The following is a 21,833-nucleotide window of genomic DNA, read 5'->3' as shown; positions in this document are numbered from 1 at the left end:
GTCCTGCTCCGGTCTCCCCGGCCACATAGCTACTGATATCAGCGGCACCCGCACCTCCCACAAGGCTCACCCGATACTGGAGACTCCCGGGAACACCCCCATGACCTCAGGGACTGTGAGGAGAGACCTCTCCCGGCTGCCTGGATTTGGCCTGTCAGCTGAGGAGAATCCTAAGATGGCACCCGGAGCACTGCAAGCTGAGATGGAGGGGGGAGATGAAATGGATGCGGGCACTGACTCAGGTACACAAGTGATTCACATGCAGGGACCTGAGTCTGCCACAGTTAGTAACCTTTACCCACTATCCTATCCCCGGCATCCATGGTATCATTGCTAGAAAGGACCCTGGATGAGCTCATAGCCACCCCTGTGAAAGGCCATGCAGCCAACCCTGATGTGTCAGCAATGCTCAGTCCACTGTCTCCCACAGGCCCCCTGGATTTTACAACAATGATGGATGCCTTTTCTAAGATGTTGTCCAGGGGCCTGGCGCAAATGGCTGCCCAAATAACTTCTACTATACAAGCAGACCTGCACAATTTAGGCACCAGGATTGAGGCCACTGAACAAAAAGTGGAACAAACGATATCCAGGGTGAACCAGAATATGGCCCGCATACAGGATTTACAGGACCAACTGGACACTGCTATCTCTAAAATCGATGACCTGGAGAATCACTCTTATCCTGAACATCCAGGAGCTAGACAGGGCTCACAGAGCTCTCCATCCCACTCGCTCGGATGGACTGCCCAGAGATGTGATAGTTAAACCACATTTCTATGGGGTTAAGGAAGAGGTCATGCGCCTGACCAGGAATGTGCAACAGCTGAGCATACAGGGACACCCTGTCCAAATTTTTGCAGACCTCTCCCCTCTCACTATCCAAAACAGGAGAGCCCTGAAACCACTTCTGCAAGTCTTGACCCAAAAAATGATCAAGTACTGGTGGTCCTTCCCCTTCCATTTGTCGTTCTCTTACAAGGACAAAACATACGGCTTCGCCTCTATCCACGAAGGGGAACGCCTGCAGGTGCACCTGGGCCTCATCTCCCTGGACTCTACATCCTCTGCAATCCAAAAGAATGCAGGATCCACTAAACGCCCATCTCCACAGAGCCCGATCGCCCAAGTCTGGAAGAAGCAGATATCCAAGCGCTCAAAAGAATCTCATTCCTTGTGAATAACAGGGTCCTCCAAATTGCATTCACCTTTCCTGCTCACTCAGGAGGTTTCCCCCTCGGTCATCTCACATACACACGCCAGGAGTGCTCCATCTGAAGAGGGACATATTTCTCTCCTGACATACGCCTGACTGTCAGTTGGGAAACCTAACCTTTTTTCCCTTTTTTTTTTCTCCAACTCCTGTGGACAGTGTCCCCCTAAGTTTATTTTGGGTCCTACTGGGGGTCCACCAGGTGGCAAATAACTTTCTGTAAGCTTTGGGACAGAAACTTTGGATCCTCATGTAGTGGACCAGGGGGGTTTAAGTGGGGGATGAAGGAGACCTTTTCCGCTCCCTCCTGGGCCGCCCGGTCTTCACTTTTTTCACATTTCATGGTTGCTTACACTTTTTATACTTTTTATACATTCTCAATAGTTCCGGTATACACGGTTAAAAGCTTATGATTTAATCTACTTCTCAGTTGAGCTTTCAATTCTTGTTTTAATTTTCGGGCGCTCCGGTCCTGGGGGGCTCCGGGGGTGGTCACCACCCCTATCAGGGGTGGGTCTGCCCTTGTGGGCGCTCCCGGGAGCGGAGCATCCTCTGGCAGGAGGGAAGGGGGAGACCTCATCAAAGCAATGACTGTTCATGCTATAAGATATTAGGCCCCCATCCTCCAGCTAGGTCTTTAGAGGTGGTCGGCGGGGCTGGAGTGGATGTAGTGCGCCTCCCTCTGCCCCCGTGTGCCAGCAGGTTCTCTGTGTGGCGGTGGGTGTTGATCTGCCTCACCGGAGATTGCACTGGTCAATACTTGGCAAGAGGAGGAGTGGTCAATTTCGTTCCCCTTTTGTGGGACTCGAGAGGGTTCAAGATGGGGATCCATTGTGGCCATCTCGGTCCCTCACACCACTTTACTCTTAACCTTTCCCTTTCCTTTTTCTTTCCCATCTCGCCTTACCTTAACTTTTACCTTTTCTTCTACAGGCGTCAGGGAGGATTCATGCACAAGTGCCTTACAAGAGGTGTACCCTTCTGGCTTGGTCTACAAGGGCTCCCGTCTGGAAATACAAGGTGAAAGGTGGGTCTCCACTCAGTGAAGCATTCATTCTCCCCTCTGGTCCATGGCACTACATGATGGGAAAATAGCATCCATTAGCCATTAGAGTAGCTTCCCATAATGTTCAGGGACTAAACTCCCCATTGAAACGTAGAAAGTATTTCCAAAACGCTTCTTCTATGCAGTTGGAGGTGCTCCTCCTTCAAGAGACCCACTTTCCCCGAACATATAAGCCCTCGTTTGTCCACTCTAAGTTCCCGCAATTCTTCCTGGCAAATGCGGAAGACAAAACTAAAGGGGTGGGCATCTTCCTGTCTAAAGCTGTCACCTTCTCTCTTAAGGAAGTCATTCAGAACCCCGAGGGCAGATACATTCTCCTTTCTGGCTCAGTGAATGGGACCCTGTACATTCATCTCATATTATACACCAAATCGCAATCAGGCCAGATTTTTCACCTCTATGCTAGAAGTTCTTGCCCCTCGCTTCGTGGGGGACACTAGTCATGGGAGGAGATTCTAACATAGCCTTGGACCAAATGCTAGATAAGTCAGGAAGAGGTCATTCCAGATTGCTCAGGCCCCTGAAACAAAACCTACAGATAGCCAAAACCCTCTACACCCACGGCTTGGTGGATATTTGGAGAGAACTCAATCCAACTAAGAAGGACTATACCCACTACTCAGCACCCCAGCAAACCCTGGCAAAGATTGACCACATTTTTGTGGCAGCCTCCTCTATCCCTCAAGCCACTAAAGCATCCATAAGGGACTCACCATTGTCCGACCACTCGATGGTAACGCTTTACCTCACAAGTCCTACTGAAATGGATGGTACTTTCCGCTGGCAATTGAATCGTTGAATCGCTTAGCGATCCGGCACCATACTGGACAATGAAATTATAGAGTACTTCAGGGTCAACGACAATGGTGAAGTCCCCCCGGCAATGCTTTGGGCTGCACACAAAGCGTTATTAAGAGGCAAGATAGTTCAAATATCCACCAAACTGAAAAGGGAGTGAAGAGCATACTTAGACAAACTAGAGCAGGATTTTCAGAAACTCTCCATGATACTTTTTTTATTTGCACTAACATACAATTTTTCAGGACAAGCTTTCGGGGTATGTCCCCTTCTTCAAGGTCCAAGCAGTACTCAATCAACGGCTACAATCAAATCAAGCCAGAAACTCTCCAAAACACAAAGACGTAATCCCACGACCGAATAGCGGAACCTGTTGGAATCAGGTAGAGTAGCCCTAAACCTGGTGCTTACTACCAAGCTGAAAAAAGCCTTAGATGGTCCAATACTCGTTTCTATCTTCACAAAGATAAGATGGGGCCTGGACTGGCCTCTAAACTGACACCAAACCCCGTACATTTTCCTTCCCCAAGGTACATGACTCCACAGGTTCGCTCACGCAAAATCTGAATCGAATCATGTCAGCTATCCATGACTTCTATGCAGACTTATACCAATCAAAAGTGACACCCAGTCCCTAAACCCTCACGGACTTTCTAGATGGTATTCTCCTCCCTACATTAACACGGGAACATAACACGATGCTTGACAACCCAATTACCAAAACAGAATTAATGGGAGCCCCTGAACCAGTTGGTTTTTCCACGTGTTATTATAAAACCTTTTCAACCACACTAGCTCTCCATTTGATGAGATTCTACAATTCACTTTAGGGTGGTTCTTTCCTAGACAGCGCCGCCAATCTAGCTTATGTGTCTGTTATTCCTAAACCGAATAAAGACAGTTCTGACGTGAGAAGCTACAGACCCATTTCTTTGATCAACAATGATCTCAAAATACTAACCAAAATCATGGCCAATAGACTTTCGGAATTTCTAGGGGGCTATATCCATAAGGATCAGGTAGGCTTCATCCCAGGGAGACAGGGTCCAGACCATATCTGCAGAGCAGTTGATGTAATCTCCTTGCTGAAATCTAAATGGGATGGGGGGCCCTCTCAGGAGGGATTATTATTATCTTTGGATATACAAAAAGTGTTTGATATGGTAGAATGGCCATACCACTTTGAAATACTACAATGATGGGGTTTTGGCCCTAAATTCACACAGATATTGAGGAATTTATACTCCAACCCAAGCGCACAAGTCAAATTACAGGGCCACTACTCAAATCCTTTCTCCTTGTCAAAAGAAGTTTATTGAGTATACAATGTTATAAAGATACATAAAGTAAGTTTACAAGGATCTATAAAGTAAGCTCATTGTTTTACAGTATGGTTTATATAGGTAAATATCATGAAATTTCAAATATTAAACATTGGGTTCACGTAAACCTAAATTAAAGATATATATCATTTCCTTAGTTACTTTTGTAGGTATTTAAATGATTTATACCTACTATACATATTGTTTACAAGTAGAGTGTATATAGGTCAAAAAAATTCTGATAATGAGCTTTAATCGTAAGGTGGAGAAAAGGAAAGAGAAAGAAGAAAAAGGGTTGAAAGGTAGAGGTATGGTCCACAAGGTTGTCCCGCTCGTCAGTTTATTATTCTTTTTAGTTCTCTTTGAAGCCTTAGAATGGGTGTCTCTGTAAGTCATTTAATCTGTTACCATGGCAACAGGACAGAGTCATTGAAGTTTGACAGGAACTGTTGTTTTATCCAAGGATGCCAAAGTTTTTCAAATTTTGGAATTTGATTTTGATCGATGGCTACCATCTTAGCATGGGACATTGTATTATTCATTCTGTGAATTGTTTCTGCTAGTACCAATGTAGGAGATTTCCATGCCTTGGCCACTGTTTGTTTTGCAGCCGTTATTAGTTGGATCATAAGTTTGAATTGAGAGAGTGTTAACCATTCCGGTTTTAGATTAAGTAAAGTTAAATATGGATCTGGTTGTATTATTTTTTTAAATATTTTAGATGCAATCACGAAGACTTCCTTCCAGAAGGTTTGGATTACTGGGCACGTCCACCATATGTGTAAATATGTGCCTATTTCTGGGCATCCTCGAAAACAAAGAGCTGAGGTATTAGGTGAATATTTTGCCACTCTAGCGGGTACAAGGTACCAGCGAGTTAGGACTTTATAATTTGTCTCCAGTGCTAAGATGTTGGGTGAAGATGACTTAGATGTGAGCCATATGTTAGACCAGTCCAAATCCTTTCTCAATACATAGAGGCACTAGACAGGGTTGCCCCCTATCCCCCATTATCTTTGCCATAGCGATCAAAACCTTAGCCACCGCCATAAGACTCCACCCAGACATTTGCTGTGTTAAATGCGGCCCCCAAGTCCATAAATGCGCCTTATTCGCAGATGATCTGCTGCTCTTCATTACTTCACCCCTCATATCCACTCCCAATATTTTTAAACTACTTTGGGATTTTAGCACAATCTCAGGGTTGAGAGTAAACATGGCCAAATCAGTAGCTCCAAATGTCACCACCCCCATTCCTATAGTCGAAAGTCTCAAAAACCACTTCACTTCTACCTGGGAACCTTCCTCGATCCCATATTTAGGCATCAAACTGACGGCTAGTGTGGATAAACTTTATAATGCCAACTACCCTCCCACGTATAAAAAGCTGCAGGGGGACCTATCAGGCTGGGGAGGGGGGAATCTGTCCTGGATAGGCAAAATAAATGCGGTAAAGATGACCCTCTTCCCTAGGATTTTGTACTTATTCAGATCCTTACCTATTCCTATGTCAGGAAAGTACTTACCGAGGCAGAAATGCCAAGAACGCTTCACCCTTGCAACTAAGCGCAAACCGCCCCCTGGAGGTGGTACAGGGAGTGAATGGCACAAAGAGGCACAGGCTACCCAGTGGACAGGAGTAGACTTGCGTGGTGGTCCTTGTAGGGATGAGCCGCTGTGCAGAGACTGGCAAACAGGATAACTTGCTGGAGGAGAACAAACAGAAAGTCCAGAACCAGGTTGAGGGTCAAACACAAAGATCAGCAAATCCAACCGCAGGCTGAGGGTTGGTGTCTGGAAGACACAAGGCAAGTCCACGTCACAAGCAGGGGGTCAAGGCAAGGAGACAGGAGACAATTCCGGGTCACAGGCAGAGGGTCAAACACAGGAGATAGACGGAGATCCATTAAACAAGCCAAGGGTCAGGTCCAGGAGAAGAGCAGAGGAGTCAGTAGCAATCCGGGTCACAACAGGTAATCAGGCACAGCAAACAGGATCAAGTTTTAACAGGAAGCTGAAGATGAACCAATAATTTGTCTGAGCACAAGAGCAACTTTTATAGGCCAGCCCCAAGGGTCACGTTGGGCATGTGCCAGTGCGCATGTGCATGCGCCATAGCGCCGGGCCCTGAATGCGCCGGAGCGCTGTTCCGCCGCGCATGCGCGCAGGGACACGGCTGGTGTGACTGGAAGGATTATTCCTCTGACACCCTATCCTGAGATTACATCTGCACAAATTTCAATCCCAGATAATCCGATTCATTTGGGGTAAAAAGGGATCTCGCTGCCCCAAAAGTGTACTTTTTAGAACACGCACTCAAGGCGGGTTGGGTCTGCCGGATATATGGAAGTACTACCAAGCAGCTCAATTATCCCAGTTCTCGATCATATATTCACAGGTAATAGGCCTGATTGGGTTGACATGGAGAGGCAAGCTATCCCAAAGTTTACTATTGACTACCTAGCTTGGATACCCCATAAAAAAAGACCCCCCCATTATGGCTCCTACTCTATCACACTCCATGACCTTTTGTGATTTACTATACAAATCTCCCTGCCTAATATCAGATACTCACCCCTTGGCACACATCTTTCACAACCCCAGCTTTCCCCCAGGCCAGGATATTAAGGCGTGTCAGTGGTGGACAACGGTTACGGTTATTCCGTATTGGTCACTTTCTTTCCCCCACGGGCCCCATTACGGCAAACCACTGTAGTAGCAAACTGGAAATGCCAACCTCTGAAAGGTTCTGTCTACATCAAATCTGATAATTTCTCTTATCACTGTGGACCACAAACCAGAACCATTGACGGTAACGGCGTACGAAAAATGGTGCTCTAGATACATGGCTCAGAGGGGAGGTATTTCTAGAATTTATGCTTCACTCACGGAGAACACCGAGAAACCATTGTACGCATTAGGTTGGGAACAGGATCTTAATGTCTCATGGGATGCCAAAATGTGGTACTCTAAATTCCAGAAAGCCTTTAAGGGCATATCCAATGTCTCCCTCATAGAGGCCAATGCCAAAATACTAACGAGGTGGTATAACGTACCCCTACGTCTGGCTAAGATCTTTCCAGGTACATCCCCCCTGTGCTTTAGAGGATGTGGGTTGACGAGTTCTCTATACCACATATGGTGGGAGTGCCCTCGTATTCGGGCATTGTGGAACAGGATATTTTCTTTAATAAAAAGTGACTGACATATCAGTTCCTAAAACCTCTGAGTTTGCCCTTTTGAATGGAAGCCCATTACAATGCCCTAAGCACCTCCAGACACTCATACATTACATATTGCTGGGCACCAAACTCACGATAGCCCGAGCTTGGAAACAGCCTACAGTGTCCCTAGCTGCTGTTAAAAGGAAAATCTGTCAGGTCACCTTGAGGCTAGGTGACAGATGCACACCTTTGGGATCAGGAGTGCACCGCAAGGTAGTGGACCCTACAGCTGACTGCTGCAGATGGGAGTCAGGGTGGTAAGGAAGGCAGGGCCGCTGGAACACCAGCACGGATCCCACTGGGGGTTAGAGCGTAAGATTACCTGGGGCGCGGAGTCTAAGAGCTAGCAGGTGTTCACCAGAGCCTCTAGTGGTGAGGATGGACTGGGCTGCAACTGGCTCCAGGTCACGACCCCCAGGGTCCCCCAGCTTACACCCACAGTAGGCAACAGGAGGATAGGGATAGTAAGGGAATAAGCCAAGGTCGGGGCCACAAGCAGACAAGGACAACAGAGTTCACGCTAAGGTTCAGAGTCACAGGCAAACAGGGATAGTCAGGGACATGCCAAAGGTCAGGGTCACGAGCAGACAGGAATAGTCGAGAACAGGCCAAAGTCGGTAACTGGAATCAGACGCAGGAAACACAGCAAGTACACACGAAAGCTAACACACAATGGTTGATCAGCACTGCTGGCTTGCAGTGCACAGGTTAATATAGGGTTCCCCGATAGGAGCTTGGGTGGAGCCATGCTAGAGGAGAGTTTATAAAAGCAGTCAGGTGAGAGTCAGCTGGTCTTTAGAGATGAACCCATGGAGACAGGTAAGCTGACAGACAAAACTCTATTGCATAACCATGACTGTACCCCCCCTCTTATGAGGCCTCCCCCTCCCCTGCCTGGGCCCTGGGAAAAAACAGTCAGTATAATTCCAGACCACTACTAAAAAACATGACAAGATATGGGAACCCTGGAGGACCTATATACAAAAACCTCCACATCCTCATCAGTAGTACACAACCAATTTACTTCCTTGTATCTCTCTGATGCCTAAAGATCTTCTCTCCTACTTTCTTTTCCCTCTTCTGCCTCTTTCTACATCCCTCCCTGATCTACCTGGTTCTCCACTGGCACGCCTCCATAGGCATACACCAGGGGATAGTCTGTTACTGACATTGATTCTAGCAAACTTCTGCAACTGGTAGTAAGGTTGACACATAAGCATTCTGGGAGCACCAAAAACATTCACCAATGTCTCATTTTACTTCTCTGAATCTCCATATTGTTCGAGATTTCTTATAAGATGGAGACTAAGTGGAACACTCAAGATGTAATTTCTATCCACTGGTAAAGGAATGTGTTTCTGTTTTATAGTTTGGTTTAAGTTAATGATGCCTAATTCTCCCTCTCCTCGACACAGTCTGATCCCTTTACGGGTGTCGGGATGAGGAAGAAAGGACAGTCGTGGGTAGAGCGACCAACATGAATCCCACAAGTTTCCTCCACCACATGGTGTTCTAAGCTTTCACGTGTTAAAGTATTGATTGTATAACAGACATCTATACAGTTATCTCTTGATTTTTGCCTATGTCTATCTTTGGAAAATCTCAATAAAAATATTGAAAACAAAAATGGGCTACCATGCCCTAAAATATAGTTCCTGACTGGTTTGAATCACTGACAATGCATCTACCACGAAAGCTAATGGTCCCCCATGTTACACCATTAATAGAACTTCTAGACATCACATTCATATACAGTATTTTAACTACATACCCCTCATATAAATAATATGAAAACTAATATATATAAGTGAATACATCAAACAATATATATATATATATATATATATATATATATATATATATATATATATATATATATATATATATATATATATCCTAAAATAAGTGACACTGTTCAATTTATTATGCATATAATTACTCCAATATAATGTAATATTACTATAATGAGAATTATCACTAATACAATTACTTGTTATGAGTAATAAGGTTTGTTTATAAGGCAACTTTTTGAATAAGCCCTATTTTCGTTTCTTAATCCTGAGAAGGGGAAAAAATACGTCACAGCTCATGGTTCCCTTATCTTGTTTATTTGACTAAGACTTCTCCAGAATTATAGCTTGGGAGAATTCAAGATAGGACATTTACAACCTTCTTACAAGAAACTTCTGTCCACAAGCATGGACTTAATTTAACCTCCTAAAAATTTTTTTTTGAACAAGATGGCTCCTAAACTGCTTATATAGACATAAGAAAAATATATGATACGCATAGGCCTTAGGAATTAATTCTTTTTAACCCCAATAGTCCTGACAACTTATTCGATCAATTGATTGCCAATTAGGGTGTTAATTGATAACCATGACCTTATGTAATTATCTATGCATTTGTGTGAACATATACCTCTCTGTAGACATCAGTTTTTTGAGTTATGAGTAAGCACCTGACTTTGGTGTGAAACATGTTAGCTTGTATCTGTAGTTTAGCTTTGTATCCGGTAGTTGAATAAAGAAATTACACAGGAATGTGGCCGTCCAGCCTTCTTTTGTTCTAAGCACCTGTTTGCATACAGGGCTCACACCCTCCACGTGGGATAGAAGGTTTTGGAGCAGCAGGGTAAGAGGAACAGCCTTAGAGCGATGTACATGTACATACAATATTGCATAGTTAGTCAGCTTGAAAAAAGACACAAGTCCATCTAGTTCAACCAAAAAAACCCCCCAAAAAACATACAATCCTAAATACACAATCCTATACCCACCGTTGATCTAGAGAAAGGCGGAAAACCCCGGCAAAACATGATCCAATTTGCTACAGCAGGGGAAAAAATTCCTTCCTGATGCCCTGAGAGAAAATCGGACATCCCCTGGATCAACTTTACCTATAAATGTTAGTACCCAGTTATATTATGTACACCTAGGAAAGAATCCAGGCCTTTTTTAAAGCAGTCTACTGAGCTGGCCAGAAGCACCTCTGGAGGGAGTCTATTCCACATTTTCACAGCTCTTACTGTGAAGAAACCTTTCCATATTTGGAGATGAAATCTCTTTTCCTCTAGACATAAAGAGTGCGCCCTTGTCCTCTGTGATGACCTTAAAAGTGAGTAACTCAACACCAAGTTCACTATATGGACTACTTATGTATTTGTACATGTTGATCATATCCCCCTTAATTTCCTCTTCTTAAGAGAGAATAAAATCAGTTCCTCTAATCTTTCCTCATAGCTGAGCTCCTCCATGCCTCATTATCAGTTTGGTTGCCCTTCTCTGCACTTTCTCCAGTTCCCTGATATCCTTTTTGAGAGCTGGTGGCCAAAACTGAACTGCATATTCCAGATGAGGTCTAACTAATAATTTGTACAGGGGCAATATTATATCTCTCTCTCTGGAGTCTATACCACTATTAATACAAGAAAGGACTTTGCTCACTTTGGAAAACGCAACTTGGCATTGCATGCTTTTATTGAGCTTATGATCTACCAAAACCCCCAGATCCTTCTCCACTATGGAGTCCCCCTAGTGTGTATGATCTTGCAACGATTCCAGAAGCAGTAGGTGAGATGTTGTACTCGCTTCCATTGATCACGGTATAGATTCTCAGCTTTAAAATATCCAGGTGGTACAGGAACAGACCTAAGCTTCTGGGTAAGAAGAGTAGCTGGAATAAGGATGGTTTTGGACGTTGTCAGCATCTAGAAGACTGAAGACCTCAGCTGTAGTTTCTTCCATATGATCCAGCAGGAATTCAGGTTCTATTAACCAAGAAGAATTTGCAAAAACACTTGCAGACACTAGCCTAGTGGCATGATGTGCAGGATTAAACTCTGATGGAACATGATGCCATTGCTCAGGCCTTGAGGATTTTCTGATTATTTCTACATTGCTGCTGACATAGACATAGGAGCGTTTTGTCTGATTGTATATGTAGCTCAAAACAAGTTTACTGCCTATGTAGAATTTAATCTCCTCTATCTGAATGTCTAGCTTACGCAGGATAAGATCTGCAATTTCTACAGCTAGCACAGTTCCACAAAGTTCAAGCCTGGGCATTGTGTGCTCAGGCTTAGGTTCTTACTTAGCTTTGCCAAACAGAAACCCTACATGGGTTTTATTGAGAGAGTCTCTTACCTTGAGGTAGGCAACAGCTGCTATGGCCTCAGTGGATGCATCTGAGAATATTTGAATCTCTTTTTTCTGATTTGCAGCAAGGGTAGCTGTGGTGTAGCAGTGTGGTATGTCAATTCCACCTAAGGCATATAGAGATTGTTTCCAGTACTCCCATTTTGAATGTTTGTCTTTTGATAGTGGAGCATCCAAATCTTTAATAGTCTCTGATAGCTGTCCTAATAAGGATTTACCTTGTATGGTGATGGGAGCCACAAATCCCACTAGATTGTATAGACTGTTCACCACTGAAAGAACACCACGTTTGGTAAATAGCTTGTCTGCAGAGCTGACTTGAAAGCCTAAGGTGTCTTTTAATAAGTTCCACTGTAAGCCCAAATGGCTCTGAACAGGAGGCATGTCCATCCCAGATTTAAATATTTAAATCCTGTGACATGATTGCCAGGATGAAAGGCTGTCATCACAGCAGCACTGTTTGAGGCTATGTTATGGAGTCTGAGGTTGACCTCAGAAAGCATCACTTGAGTCCTTTAGAGCAGGTCTGTTGCTTCTTCATCTGTGGGTAAGGATTTGAGTCTGTCGTCCACATAGAAGTCTCTCTCAACAAAGTGTCAAGCATCTGCACCATACCCCTTTTTGCCATCAAGAGCAGATCCTTCGTAGACCATATGTTGCAACAGCAGGATGAGGGACCGTTTCCGAAGACATGCATTTTCATGTGGTATTCAATCCCTTTATTGTTTATGTTATTGTCACAGGGTCACAAAAACCTTAGGAAGGTCCTATGGTCTTCTCTTACTATAAAGCAATGGAACATTTGTTTAATGTCAGCAGTTATGGCAACTGGCTCTCTACCGAATGTCATAAGTACCCCTACAAGGTTGTTGGTTAAGTTGGGACCAGTGAGAAGAACATCATTCAGAGATATGCCTTGATGCTTGGCACTGGAGTCAAACACTACCCTGATTTGATGTGGTTTACGTGGATGAGGCAAATACCAGCACCAGAAGAGGTGGAGATCATTGTCAAAGATCCTTTTCATAAAGGCAATGAAATGTTCCTTTTGTTTCAGGCCTGTTCTTTAGTGTTCGCAGAAGTGAGTTGAATCTGGATAAAGCGATTGTTTGGAAGTCTGCCTCTTGTAGCACGAAGAGGTATTGGTTCAACCCAGCTCCTGAATTCATTGTTGAAGAATTAATTGTCCATTATTGTGATGAACTCTCTATCTACATCTGACAAGTCTATTCTGTTGTCATCACATGTAGTACAAAACACTGTGCTGCCTAAGTTGTCATCACAGGGAATGGGAATAATATCAGATACCTGGATGATGTCAAGAGATTTCTCCTTTACTTCATACAAATGAGGGCATTGTCTGAAGTAAGAGACACTCCCATTTCTTAACACATGAGTTTTGAAGGAGTTGATCTCAGATGGCGTTCATAGTCTATTCAAGCATACATCGTCCACTATTACCCAGCCTAGATCAAGTCTTTGTGCATATGGGGTGTCGTCAGATCACTTGCACTGTTGGCATACTTAATGTACTCTTATGCCCCGTACACACAATTGGATTTTCCGAAACAAATGTTGGATGTGAACTCGTTGGCGGAAAGTCCGACCGTGTGTATGCTCCATCGAACATATGTTGTTGGACTTTCCGCCAACAAATGTTGGCTAGCAGGTTCTCAAATTTTCCACCAGCAAATTTTTGTTGTCGGACTTTCCGATCGTGTGTACACAAGTCCGTTGGACAAAAGTCCATGCATGTTCATAAGCGGCCGGTCTTGTAAACTAACGTTCGTAATGGAGAATTAACATTCGTGACGTGGCAAATTAGGAAATCTCCTAATGCAGCGCACAATTCTCTTCTTCTTTAATGGGACAATAATGAAGCTGCTTTGCTGGCGATACTGATGGAGTCATTGCAAACAAATTTTCAAAGGCTTTTTTTTTTTTCAAGTGATATCAAGAATAATAATAATAATAGTAGCGCTAAATGAAAAACGCAAAAAGAAAATCACAAATCAACACTCACCAAACTTCTACTAACACGAAATTAGCAGAAGGAGCCCAAAGGGTGGCGCTAAAGAGACAAAAAACCATGTAGTACGTCTAGTACGTCACTACGTTTGTAATTGTTGGCCAACATTTGTGTGACCATGTGTATGCAAGACAAGTTGGAGCCAACAACCTTCAAACAAAATTCCACGGTTTTGTTGTTAGAAAGTCTGATCGTGTGAACGGGGCATAAGACTGTCTCTTCCCAGGAAGATTAAGATTTCAACATCCACGTCCATTGGAGGAATCTCAGTAACCAGGTGTCTTAGGTGGGGATGGTGATATGCAGCTTCTGGAGTACTAATTTCTTAAACAAACTCAACTAACGTTGGCAAGGGTATGCCCTTCGTTGCCTTGATATGGGAGACCATACTCATCAGCCCTTCTGCGGGAGGTTTCTACACAACTAAAACAGGTGTTGAGAATATATGGTGTTGCATGTCCCCTTATGCCAAAGATAACAAAAAATTTAGGTTTAACCAAGGATCTGTTGCTCTTCTCATATATTATGGCATACATCCTGGTAGCTCTCTCAGGCTGATCCTTCAGATATATTTTGACTAGACATACCTTGGCACAGCATTTGTGGCTTGATCCTTCTCCACAGACTTCAGTACATGATGAAGAAACATTTGTTGTGGCTGGAGCATTACTTTGTTGTTCCCCACCATGATTCGAAGCAGGGTTCAATGTAGATGGCTGCTGTGGATTGTCTAGAAGTGGAGCAGGATGCATATTTGTAATGTGTTTGGTACTACTGAAATCTGTGCACTTGATGACAACTTTACAATTTTTAGCAAAATTGTCATGGGAGTACAGCTCCTTTACTATATTTGAAGTTTCTGGACAATGTTCTTGGACAGTCTTAAGCCCATGACATTTCTTAAGAGGGTGAGGTTTTTTTGTGAATAGTGCACTGACTATTAGGATCTTTATCTCTATCACCCGAATCACTCTGGTGAGCAGGAGAGGATACGGGAGGTGAGATGTCTGTCTTTATTAGCAGATACTGCTATATTTAAGTCTCTATGTTTAGCTGCATTGTTATCATACCTTAATGATGATGAAGCAGGCAACCAAGATTCACTAAAGCTGAAGCCGGGATCATTTCTCGTCCAGGCTTGTTCACTGATGAACCTGCAAAAATATGAGATAGGAGGAAAATATACATTATAGTCTCTTTTATATCTTGGGCCCTATTGTGCCCATTTCTCTTACAGGTTGTATGGCAGTTTAAACACCACTGGATTCACACCATGAGCAGTGTCCAGATAACTTAGTCCGGGTAGACAAGGGTCTGCTTTTGTCAACTCTAGCTCCGCGAGGAGTTCCTGAAGCTTGCAACGATCTTTGTTTCCTATTTTTGGAAAGTTTTGCAGTCTCTTGAATATAGCAATTTCTATGGCTTCAGAACAACCATAGCTTTGCTCAAGTCTTGCTCATGTAGCAGCAAGACCTGCATCTGGGTAGTCAACATGTACTGCTCTCAGACTTTTAACATGATCTGAAATTCTGGCCCCAGCCACTTTATGAGCAAATCAAGTTCCTCCTTGGCAGTAAGGCTGAGATCAACAATAGCAGCTTTAAAAGTTGATCTCCTAGCCCTTTAGTTCTCTGAACAGTCATTGAACCTTGAGAGGCTAATGTTAATGAGCTTGTAGCGAATCATATATCTGGCAAAGTCAGACAGGTCTGATCTCTCACTTTTTGGTGCCAAAGTAACTTGTGGGGCTCCTTGAAAGGTCTCTAAGGCTTCTGCTGGCTGTGGCTTGTTGCTGGAAGCCACCTTGTCTTTGGCAGGAGGTGATGTCGTTTGCTGTGTAGATGCACTTGCGTTGTGGACTTGAAGAAGCTCAGGCCTATGCAGGTTGGAGGTCTCTGTGTTGAGAGTCTACATAGTATTTTTAGTTAGAGGTACAAGATATGATTTTGTATCTTTGCAAACACTATGCCTTAGCACATATTCTCTGGTGTGTTACATAGTTACATAGTTAGTCAGGTTTAAAAAAGACACAAGTCCATCCAGTTCAACCATAAAATAAATAAATAAATAAAATAAAAAAATACCGTGCAAATCAATATACCCAATTCTATACCCACAGTTGATCCAGAGGAAGGCAAAAAACCCCAGCAGAGCATGCTCCAATTTGCTACAGTAGAGGAAAAAATTCCTTCCTGATCCCCCAAAAGGCAATCGGATTTTCCCTGGATCAACTTTACCTATAAATGTTAGTACCCAGTTATATTATGTACATTTAGGAAAGTATCAAGGCCTTTCTTAAAGCAATCGACTGAGCTGGCCAGAACCATCTCTGGTGGGAGTCTATTCCACATATTCACAGCTCTTACTGTGAAGAAACCTTTCCGTATTTGGAGATGAAATCTCTTTTCCTCTAGACGTAAGAGTGCCCCTGTGTCCTCTGTGTTGACCGTAAAGAGAATAACTCAACACCAAGTTCACTATATGGACCCCTTATATATTTGAACATGTTGATCATATCCCTGCTTATTTTCCTCTTCTCAAGAGTGAATAAATTCAGTTCCTCTAATCTTTCCTCATAGCTGAGCTCCTCCATGCCTCTTATCAGTTTGGTTGCCCTTCTCTGCACTTTCTCCAGTTCTCCGATATCCTTTTTGAGAACTGGCACCCAAAACTGAACTGCATATTCCAGATGAGGTCTTACTAATGATTTGAACAGGGGCAAAATGATATCTCTCTCTCTGGAGTCCATACCTCTCTTAATACAAGAAAGGACTTTGCTCGCTTTGGAAACCGCAGCTTGGCATTGCATGCTATTATTGAGCTTATGATCTACCAAAACCCCCAGATCCTTCTCCACTGCGGATTCCCCCAGTTGTACTCCCCCTAGCATGTATGATGCATGCATATTCTTAGCCCCCAAGTGCATAACTTTACATTTATCAACATTAAACCTCATCTGCCACATAGTCGCCCAATTAGACAGTGCATTGAGGTCGGCTGATTATACAGTGCATTGAGGTCGGTGTTCAATTGAATCTTCCAGTTCAGCTGGAATAATAATAATTACTTTCTCCTATTGCTTGTTCAAGGACCTTCAGCCTTGCTAGGGCAGCTGCTTCCTCCTCTTCCATTAGCGGAATCTTTATTTGGGATTCTGCCTTTGCTTGCTGAGCTTTGCTGTGAGCTTCTTTTTTTGTAATTCCTTTATTTTTCGAGAGTTGCAATTCACAGTTGAACAGAAACATAAAAGGACGAAGTATGGTCAGCATTTAGCATAGACATTGAAAACCTCTCAGTGAAATACGTAGGTCAGTAGACCTATTAAAACACCATCTGAATAATCAAATATGAGAATACAGTACTAGTAACCAAGTATATGCAACAAATAAAGTAACAATGGGGGAGACCGCACACACCAATTCGTAGATTAAAAGCCCTGCAACTATGTTTTTAACAGGATCATGTATTGTACCGGGAAGCAGGCCTCCTGGTGGCCAGCTGGGCAAAGAATGGGAATAAGGTAACCGATTTAATGTATAACAGAATATTCAAATATCTGGAAGAGGACTGCACCCGGAACTGATCCCAGTAAACAGGAAGGATGGGGATCATGGGGGGAGAAGGGAGAGAAAGTTGTCAGGAGACAGTTGTGGAAAGGGAAAAAAAAAAAGAGAAAAAGAATAGAGCCTCTCAGATGTATGAGAAAAGGAACTCAGGTGAAGAAAGAGGGGTAGGGACCCTCGTCCAGGGAACGTGGCCGACCTCAGGGACTCAGCTCGAATGCGAAGCCCCTTGAAGATAGGCATCAGTAAAGACAAAATGTTGCCATGGTCTCCAGGTGTCTTGGAAGGTCTCCTCTCGAGTATGCAAAGTAGCAGTGAGATCCTCCATCTCCCTGAGTTCATTAACTTTGGAAAACCACAAGGGTTGTGATGACGGGCTCTCAGATCTCCAGCATAAGGAGATGCATGCCTTAGCCACATTCAGTAACTGAATTGTGAGTGAAGCCTTATATTTCTTGATTGGACGGTTTGAGAGATGCAACAGACAAGCCCTGGGGTTCCCCTCCAGGTTGACATTAGTCAGATGATTGATAACACCGATCACCTCTTGCCAAAAGGGTCTAAGTTTGCGACAAAACTTGTGAAGCATTGTTTCCTCCGCATTGCCACACTGCCAGCATGTACTGGGGACCTGAGGGTAAAAATGGTGTAAAGGGACAGGGACCTTGTACTAGCGAGTCAAAATCTTGTAGCCAGTCTCTTGGATTTTTAGTAGACATGGAGGACTTCTGGGCAAAGTGAAGAATCTTCTCCCCCTGTGCATCAGTGAATTTGGTTTCAAGGTCTGATTCCCATTTTGAAAGGAACCCAAACTCATACCCTGTTGCCGGTCAAATCAGATTTTGTAAATCTACGAAAGACAGTGACAGATTGGCTCCTTCTTGAGGCAAATACGTTACAATTCCGTAAGCTGTCAAGATATACCAGGAGAGCGAACATCGATGTAGAGCGTTATGCATCTGTAGACCATACCAGAAGTCAAGAGGGGGATCTGTGACTGTCTCGCATGCAGAGGGGGAGAGCTGTCCATCGGCCCTAGAAAGTCACAGAGATGAAGTTGCCCACTCACCACCAGACGTTGAAAGTGAGGGTTCTGGTGGCTAGGCATAAATTCTGGATTGCCCAGTACAGGCACCATGGGGGAAGGTATTGGTGATAATGGGGAGCATCTGCTGCAACCAGCAATGTGCTGCCAAGGGTGGGATGTTCACTAAGAACCTTTGGTAGGAAAGAGGTGATCCATGGCCAGCTCTTTGCCGTGTCATTGGAATCCTCAAATTCCATGGCTACCCACTGTTTCTCAGCACGATGGCAGTGCCAGTCCACTACCCTGGTAAGGTGCACCGATCTGTAGTAGGCCCGCGCGTCTGGGAATCCTACTCCTCCCCGAGACTTTGTAAGATGAAGACGTTGAAACTAGAGGTGTGGCCTCCAATTGGACCAAACAAATTCTGTAAACATAGAACCCGTTTAAAGAATTGCGAGGGGAGAGGGATAGGCAGTGCCTGCATCAAATATAGCACCTTAGGAAGCATGGTCATCTTGAGTGCACTACAGCGCCCAAACCAAGTAAGGGTAAGAGCATGCCAGTGAAGTAACTCAGCCTTCAGACGCAGAAGCAGTGGGGCAAAGTTGGCTGAGCAGAGAGGTCAGGAGTGATGTCAACCCCCAAATAATAGAGAGTTTAAATATAAGAGAACAGAATTTTGTGGGTGGATTACAGCAGATACTGCTTAAAGGGGGAAGAGTGGATTTAAACACTCTAGCTGAAATGAAAATAGATATTCAGAACATTCACACCATTGCTGCAGATTTGCAGAACATTCAAATGTCGGTGAGTGCACTGAATAAAACCCTTCAAACCAATAATGTATCCAAGTCTATAGTCTGTGGTATTATAGGAAACTTGCTGAGTGAACACCTGAGCCTAGGGCTTCAAGAAATCAAACAAGGAGAATGGCCAAGGATAATGAACTCAACTTTATTATTCAATCTTATCAAAGACAGTGGTGTTACTTGTAGGAACTTTGCCCTTGCTAATGTAAGGAGCCTGGATACTCTTTGTAATAGAGATTGCATCGGAAAGCAGGAAATACCTCTGACTGTCAACATCCCTACATGGTCAACAATACCCTTACCCTTATACAAGATGATCGTTCTTGGTGAGGTGGAGGTGAGAAATGGCACTAATATACTGAAACAACTGCTACCAGAAAGCAAACTCGTTGTCAAGGACAACCAAGTGTGGAAAACCATGGACCCCAACTGCTGTACAAGACGTGCCCAGGCTTGGCTTTGTTCCTGTTCTTTTGAGCGGTTGGAGTACATAGAGGGCTGTGCTACTGCACACTCTGGAAACTGCCTGGTTCGATTGCAAAAATTTGAACCAGCCTGGAAGAGAATAATTCATGGAGAAGGCCCAAGGGTCTGTGCATTGGGGGTTCCCTCATTCACTTGGCAGGAACAAGTTCAGTGCCGGACCCCGATCACAGGATGGTATGTGAATCTCACAGATGGACTGTTAACAATTGGAGAGGAAGACATTCGAGCCAATATCCAGATGAATCAAGTATCTATGGACATTGAGCAAACTGATCTTGGCAATTGGGACTCTATGATTTCTCCTTTATTTAAGAAAATACCACCACTTACAGTTGAATTGGATACATTATTTAAGAGGGATAGTAGGAAAATTATAGAATTACAAGAACTGGTAAAGGAAAACCTCATTAGTTCTAATAAAATTGCTAAAGAATTTCAGGAGCCTTGGTGGAGCATACCCAATAACACTTTTACTCACCCGCTATTGAGAACTCTGTCCATAATTTTTGTGTTTATTCAATTTATATTAATATGTTTTTTGTTTGGTTTATATTGTTGTGGTAGAAGACAACTAAGAACAATCCAGAGGAAGAAGGAAAGCATAGAGATGGCTTCAATCTTAAGAGCCAGGGATGTCTGAGCAGTTTGGTTGTGAATGGATTCTGATTCGAACCGATCCAAGTGGGGGTATATGTTGTAATATGTTCACCGATTTATGTGGGACATTATAATATCATACAGTCAATATTAACCAGGCCAGAATTGAGTTGACAATGGTCGATTTGTCCAAGCCAACTCAATTTTAATATAACAGCTGAAAACCCTTTGATGTGTTGGTCTTATGCAAGTCTACCTAGGGGTGTGAGGTATGGGCTGTTAACCTAATTGAACATTTCAAAGGGTACATTGTTTAAAGGACCATAGAAGAAGTATTTATTGATGGTAATTAGACTTGAGGGGGTAACAATGGGATCAAGGAGTGTTTTGGGTTGGCCTAGCGGAGGCTCCCTCCTGTGGGGCTAATATATCTAAAGGGGCTTGTTGATATGCAAGAATACAGATTAGGAATGTAGGTATTCCAAGGGCTCAAAAGGGTGTTCAGGTGGTATCTGTTAATCTAATTACACATATCTAAAGGGGCTTGTTGATATGCAAGAATACAGATTAGGAATGTAGGTATTCCAAGGGCTCAAAAGGGTGTTCAGGTGGTATCTGTTAATCTAATTACACATATCTAAAGGGGACTTGTTGATGTTGATATGCGGGAGTGCAAGTTGGGGTGGTTCACGGCTGTTCACGGCTGGGGGTTGTTGTCTGTTTGATAGACTAAAGCTTATCAAAGTCCTAAATTGAAACGGCCAATCAAATTGCTCAGCCATTCAATGCCTGGTGAATATAACACGGCATTCAGTCTATAGTTTAAGTTTGGCTTGTCTGTGTATGGCTGGGAACACACAGACCTAGGAACATGGGGTTCTGAATTATATTTCCTCTGTCGGATTTTTTTGTCATCTGTGGACTTTGGACTTTGTTCTGTGTTGGAAGTCAATAAAGTGCATCTCTCTGGAAGAATTGGGTTGCTGCGGAAGAGTACTTACATCATCATCATTATAATACCTACTAATTCATTATCATACCCACGGTAATACTATCTACCCGATATATTAAATCACTACAAGTTGCCCAATGGAGAGGGAAAGAAGAGCACAGAGATAGGGCTGTAGTTCTGTCAAACGGAACTGAGGACTTGGATAGGTTAATGTGAAAATAGGAGAGGGTGCCATACTCCTGAAAACACTGAAGCAACTTTGGGAGCGAGACGAACGGATCCGTTAGTAAAAAGATCAGGTCATTCGCGAATGCGACTACCGATAACCTATGACACCAGGGTCTGCCCGGACAGTGCATAGAAAGGGCTCTAGGGAAAGAATGAAGATCAAGGGAGAAAGGGGACAGCCCTGCCGTCTACCATTATGGATATTAAACAAGGCAGATCTCGTCTCATTGACCTTGACTGCAGTGGAGGGATTGGAGTAAAGTAACAGAATCCAGTACATCAAAGATGACCCAAGACCAAGCACTAAGGTGGCCCGCATGAAGGCCCAATTCACCCGGTAAAAAGTCTCCTTGTAGACAGCA

This window comes from Aquarana catesbeiana, linkage group LG08, assembly GCF_042186555.1.
Source record: "Aquarana catesbeiana isolate 2022-GZ linkage group LG08, ASM4218655v1, whole genome shotgun sequence".
NCBI classification, from domain to species: Eukaryota; Metazoa; Chordata; class Amphibia; order Anura; family Ranidae; genus Aquarana; species Aquarana catesbeiana.
This window is presented reverse-complemented; position numbering follows the sequence as displayed.